Source organism: Nyctereutes procyonoides, unplaced genomic scaffold, assembly GCF_905146905.1.
Source record: "Nyctereutes procyonoides isolate TBG_1078 unplaced genomic scaffold, NYPRO_anot_genome, whole genome shotgun sequence".
Taxonomy (NCBI): Eukaryota; Metazoa; Chordata; class Mammalia; order Carnivora; family Canidae; genus Nyctereutes; species Nyctereutes procyonoides.
The window spans coordinates 16,388,097-16,394,756 of NW_026575036.1; the positions used below are offsets into that span (position 1 = coordinate 16,388,097).

Genomic DNA, 6,660 nt, shown 5'->3' on the forward strand with positions numbered 1-6,660 from the left:
ATTTGCTTCTAATTCACTATGGGACATTTGCAGGGATATTGTCAGGTGAGTTTTCTTCTTCCATTTATATCTTTACTACTTTTCTGTAGAGTGATGGACTGAAGCTAATACTAAGAAAAACAAGACATGATTCCTTTCTCAAGGAACTTTAAATTGACTAGAAGCTATTAAAAAAGATGGAACTCAATAATATAAGTTATATCCCAAAATATAGACTGGGATTGGAGTGAGGGAAAGTTCACTTTTTTTTTTAATAAAAGGTATTTTTAGGGTTAGTTTGTGCGAATGATGTAATCCTATGCAAAGAAAATGAAAAAATAATGAAACTGAGAAAGTATAAGGATTCTTTGGAGTGACAGAGAATTTGTCTGGAACATTTAATTAACAGTATTGTAGATGATAAGGCTGGAAGGGTAGTTTGGGGTCATATTGTGGGGAATATAGAAAACAGGCTTAGAAGTTAAGATTTAATATGCTGAGAGAAGAAAAGGTATTTGAACAGAGGAGTAGCATGGACAAACAGATGTATTATGAAAATTTAGCCATGCTCACTTTGGCAGCACACACACTAAAATTGGAACAACACAGAGATGATTAGCATGGCCTCTGCACAAGAGTGATGCACAAATTCATGAAGCATCCCATACTTCTAAGCATAAGAAACATAGTCAATAATATCGTAATAGTGTTGTATGGTGAACAACACTATTGTTAGCAAGGTTTGTGGTGGCATAGCATAATAACATATAGAGATGTTGAAGCACCATGTTGTACATCTGAAATGAATGTAACATTGTGGGTCAACCCTACTCAAATAAAAAGATTTTAAAAAGAGAAAATTTGGCAGCAAATGTGTTAGCATACAGGTAGGAGAGACTCTTGAATTGGAGGGCCAGCCAGAAGGTGTTCATGTAGGTAGGAATTAATGGTGCTCTGAGTCAGAATAATGGAAATGCATCCTGGAGACAGTTGGGCTATCTACAGGACTGGCCATATTTTTTCTGGGTGGCAACAGTGGGAGGCAGAGACAACAATGTATTTAAGATTTTTTTTTGTGACCAAGAGAACAGTAAGGCTGTTAAATAGGAGTCAGGAGGAAGAGGAGGAGGAGATTTTGAGAAGATAGGATAATAATTGTAGATTCGTGTATATCAAGGTAGAGAATTCTAGCAGGTTTTGTACATAGATGTAGAAACTATATGTATAGATGTTTGAAAGCATAGGAAATTATAAGATTTTTCAGGGATAGAAAGTAAACAAGAAAAAAGTTTCAAGAAAAAAATAGGTACATATTCTTAGAACTGAAGTTCATTTTTGTAAGAACTACCATAAAGGTAAAAGAAGGTGCCATAGATATCTATCAGAGTCTAGCAGACTTTTAACTGTCCTAGGAAAAGCTTCCTAAGGAAGGGAAGGTTTAGTTCACATCCGTAACATGATTAAGGGTTGTCAGAAAGAGATGAGGGAAAGATAGAATGCTCTGTGGATTCAGGACAATAGTTTCTTAGGCCAAACCTAGAAAGGCTCAGTGTCCTGTGAGGTTCTTTCCTTGGAATATGACAAGGCCTACATATTCCTTTAGGCATAGCTCTCTTAGAACTTCAAGCTACTTCCCCCCCCCACCCAAAGAGACTCCCTGACTTATAAGGTAATTATGTTTTTGAAGGTCTTATACAACTCTGATTTTTCCTTAATTCAAAACTGTATACCTAAAATGCCTTGCTAACGCCTTTAAATTTATCTTGATTTTCTGGGCAATAAGGAGAAGGTTTAGTAATAATTCCTGCTGTCTTGGCTATAAGCGAAAATTTGGACCTATGTTTTATAGCCTTAAATCTTGACTTCTAAAAACCTCTTCTTGAAATATACACTGTATCTGAAAATTTCCTACATGTTCATACAGTTTTTCCTCCCATTTAATGTTTGCTACACTCTCTGACAATTTTCTTTGTAATTTTTTGTAACATATTAAGGTGCATATTTGCTTTCATTTTTATTAGCTTTTGTATCATCACTAGAGGCTTGTATATTCTGAAAATTAGCAAAGGATTTAAAATTATTTTACGATTCTATGAACAGTTATAAGCACAGCTTAGGGTTTTTGTAAGAGTGATAATAATACCAATACCAGTGATACCAACAAGTAGTCAAATACTACTACAAACATTAGGACTAATGTATTAATGAATGTTAACTATGTTCTAGGACTGCCTTGCTCAATATAGTATAGTAGTCACTAGTCACATGTGGCTACTGAGTACTTGAAATGGGGCTTGGGATCCCTGGGTGGCGCAGTGGTTTAGCGCCTGCCTTTGGCCCAGGGCACGATCTTGGAGACCGGGGATCAAATCCCACATCGGGCTCCCGGTGCATGGAGCCTGTTTCTCCCTCTGCCTATGTCTCTGCCTCTCTCTCTCTCTCTCTCTCTGTGACTATCATAAAAAAAATTGAAATGGGGCTTAAACTAAATTGAGGTGTACTCTAAGTATAAAATATGCATCGGATATAAACGGTATTGCGCTTATATTGGACAGCACTGTTCTAGGACATGCTAATAGAAACTTTTTAACTGTCCTTTAATCTCCACAGACTACCCCTATGGGAGGAGGGGAGAAAGATATTAGTATTATTCCCATGGTACAGATGAGAAAACAAGTAGGTCCCATTATAGCTAATCAGTGGTGGAGAAGTCATCTATTCACTCTGGCTCAAATGGAAGATCGTTTTTAAACGGAAGATAGAAGTTGTTGTTAGGCTAGAAGCACACATTTGAGAATTTGCTTCTGTCTTTGCTCTGATAGTAACTTTTCCATTTCGTATATGACACCTGAAGTTGGCTCTATTATCACTGTCAGTTTTAAACGCACAGAACCTTTCATCTAGGTGTGCACTATTCAAGTGCATTATGTATACCAAAATATATAATATACATGACAATGTGTAATGTACATCAAGCTGAATTCAAATATAAGGATAAACAACTTACCTAGACTTGGAAGTTGTTGCAGAGACTAAATGGAAGGGCCCCAGCTGTATGCTTTATTGTTGCCATCTAGCTCTTGTGTGTAGACTAGGGTATTGTTAATACCTTCATGATCCATTGGGATAAAACTTGATACCAATTGGATTTCTAGCCTCTTCTAGTTTCTAACTGGAGCTTAGAGTTTTCAGTGCCCAATAGATCCCTAGGTGGTGCTTCTTTGTAATGAATTATAGAAAGCTCCTTTGGGCCCAACTTTGATAGTGGTTCTGCTCCTGTATGGAGATGAGTCTCAGAGAAAACATATTTCAATTTTTTATGAAGCTACTTCTTTAATTTCTTCTTTAGTCAAATGTTATGCCTGTAGCTTCCTAAGATGGAAAAATTTAAAGAATATTCTCTAAAGAATCCTGGTCCTTTTCTGTTCATTTACCCTCAAGCTCCTAATAATAGCCACTGTTGTATCCAAAAGAGACTATGTCTTCTTTTTACATATCCCACATTTACTTCTTTGAGTTTCATCAGTGCCTTGATTATTTGGTGACTCGAGAACCTACTCATGTATTATTAATAGCAATATGTGCAGTTGTACGTTTTATACTGGCTCGTATTATATCCTTGGTAGTCAGAATGAACCAGTTTTTAATATTTCAGACTCAGGAGGAGATATTTTGCAACTTCTCTTGGGAGGTGTTGTTCTATTGATGTCAATTCCATCCTAAGGCGCATTTGTGTTAAATGCTAATATTACAACACAGAAGAGACAATGATGCTTTGTTAAAATTTTATTTGAGGTATTCTAGGAAGTATTAAAAAATATTTGCCATTGTTTTTTTTCCTTGGGATACTTGTATTTCCTCAGTTAACCATGTACTGTTTTAACTCAACTAACCCTCTTTATAATCCTCAAGGTTTAGCAACCATTTGGAATATTCTTAGAGCAATTTATGAAATACGCCCTCTTAGTAGCACTTTCTCTGTGTCAGGTACTGTTTTACACGCATTAGAAAATATTAATTCATTAATGCTATGATTAAAAGTATAAATATGTATATCCTGGTGATTTGAATGAATTATGAAAAACTAAGTACATTCTTGGGTATAAAATATTGTTTAAAATTATTATAGTAATAGTATTTTTGTTGATTAAAAAGCATCTAGAAAAGCATGATGTAGCACTAATATTGATTATATTTGAAAATAAGTTTTTGAGAGAACGAGAGCTATCCTTTTCTGTCCTTGAAACCATCTATCTGTTCATTTATCTATTCATTTATTTATTGATTAATAATTTAGAATTCTTCTTACTTCAAAAAGGCTTTTAATGGTTTCTGGTGTTTGAAAATATATATAAAAGAACAAACACATAAGCAACTAAGAAGCATGATCAGAAATAATATAAAGGAATAAAAATATTTCTGTTGGAATCCATGAGGAGATAGACACAACAACTAAACTCTGTTTTTCTATTCTCTTCCTCACTACAAGAAGAAGGATCATGGGATGAATCATAATTTTTGTATGATAAAAATTCAAATGAGATTGTCTGGAAAGTCATATTTTTCTTGGTACTAAAGTCTAGGAGAATATTTTTTGGAGGTCTCTTACATAAGGAATGCCAAGTAAAAACATATTTCCATTGTGAGAATTAGAATCTTCTAATGATATTTATTACATGATAACTCCACAACACCTTTCTGCTAGTAAGCATGCTAACATAATCTGGGTTATGTTTCACTACACAGAATTCAATAAATACAAAGCACATAGAACACCTAAAAATCAGTCCGGACACAAATCCCACAGGTCCTCACATTTTCAAATTTTATTGCTTTCAGCTGAGCTTCAGTACACCCTTGAGAGCAGTTAGTTTAAAGTAGTGCATGCTGGCTAGTGATTATACTTTCTTCCATTACTTGGGGGGAATTCTCCATTTGGCATAGTTAATATGCATTCTGCAACACTGAATGATATTTTGATATTCATTCTTGCTATTTATGGCCCAACAAGGGTTAGTACTTCCAAGATACTATTCTCCTTGAATTCAAGATACTCTTCTCTATGTGTTCCACAGTACCATAGCAAATTTTATCATAACAGTTATAATGGAGGTATTTTACTCTTGATTTAGTTTTTTTTTAATTTTTATTTATTTATGATAGTCACACACAGAGAGAGAGAGAGGCAGAGACATAGGCAGAGGGAGAAGCAGGCTCCGTGCACTGGGAGCCCGACGTGGGATTTGATCCCGGGTCTCCAGGATCGCGCCCTGGGCCAAAGGCAGGCGCTAAACCACTGCGCCACCCAGGGATCCCTTGATTTAGTTTTATTTCATATTTTGATCTGTCTTCTCTGGTCCCTGAACTACTTGAGAGCAGGTACTCTCTTTTCACTGTAGTTCCAGCATCAGAACAGGTCTGACCATTAGAAACTATTTAATACATATTTGGAAAATGAATGAATAGATACATGAATTAACTTACTACTGATTCATATTTTCATTCAAAGAGTCGTGTTCAACAGAGATCTCTAGGGATACCATAGCAATGCCCTTTAGCATATTTTTAAGTTCTTGATGATTTTATGAAGCTACTTTTCAAATTTTTTTCTAATTATAGATAAAGTCATAGTCAGCCAGAAGGCTGTGCAGTGGGGGTTATATTTTGATTGACACTCTGTTTCTCAGTTTTCCAGTACCAGAGAATTGATCTGTCATAATTTTATCTAGGAGGGTTTAGTTTCATGCTGGCTGTATTTACAGGAGATGAATTTATAAATCAGAATGCCAATTAATTGACTTATAAGTGACGTATCTTTAACCGAGCAATCAGAATCATTGTTGGCAGAGAAGAGAGTTTCATATAAATTATAAATTAGAAGATTGCATGATGAAGGCATAAATGAAGACATACTCATGAAGGTATGTCTATCTGGGTTATGGCAACTAAATGGATTACTTTAAAGGCATTTTTGTCCAGGGAGCTGTCCCAGTCTATTAGCCAGTTGATATTTCTAGTTAAGGGATGATGGAACATAGAGCAGATGATAACAGGTGATCCGTGAAAAAGTAGTTTCATAGTGGAATAAGTGAAAAAAAAAGTATAGACTCCTCTTGGAGGCTCTCAACTTATTATAGGAATCCTTCCATAAAGAAATTTGTTTCACTTAATTTATATTGAATTTAATCATCTAATGAATTTAACCTTGGAATAATTTTTATTGACTCACCCATGAACATTTACTCAACAAAACTGTAGAGCAATGAGTGTGACAGACTCTTTTCAAGGTATGCACGGAACACATTTGTGAATTAGACCAACACATTCTGGAGTTTCCTAGAACTAACAATTGCAGTGGAATGGAAGTAGGGTGGGGTGGATAGTCAGTAGAGAAGGAAGAAAAGAAACAAAAAGAAATCATGTTTTATGATACATGTTATCATGCAGCTAAACAAGATACTGAGATTCTGAATCACAGGAAGCAACCTACTTTAGATGGTGGCAGATCAAGGACTGTATCTATGAGGAAGTGAGGTATAAACTGTATGGTATATAAACTGTGAAGGCTGAGAAGGAGCCAGCCATGCAAAGAGGATTCAGGCAGAGAGAACATCATGTGCAACTGAAGGATGTTCAGTGGAAACAATCTCAGAAAATACTGTTCTTTATGTATTTAGAACC

At 35.4% G+C, this 6,660-nt stretch overlaps 1 non-coding gene across 1 annotated transcript; it reads left to right on the forward strand.

Annotated features, from left to right (window-relative positions):
• Positions 1-544: 544 nt before the first annotated feature.
• LOC129505723 (U6 spliceosomal RNA) lies at positions 545-651 on the forward strand. The gene has a single exon (XR_008663580.1). It is a non-coding gene; the product is annotated as a U6 spliceosomal RNA (small nuclear RNA).
• The last annotated feature ends 6,009 nt before the right edge of the window (positions 652-6,660 follow it).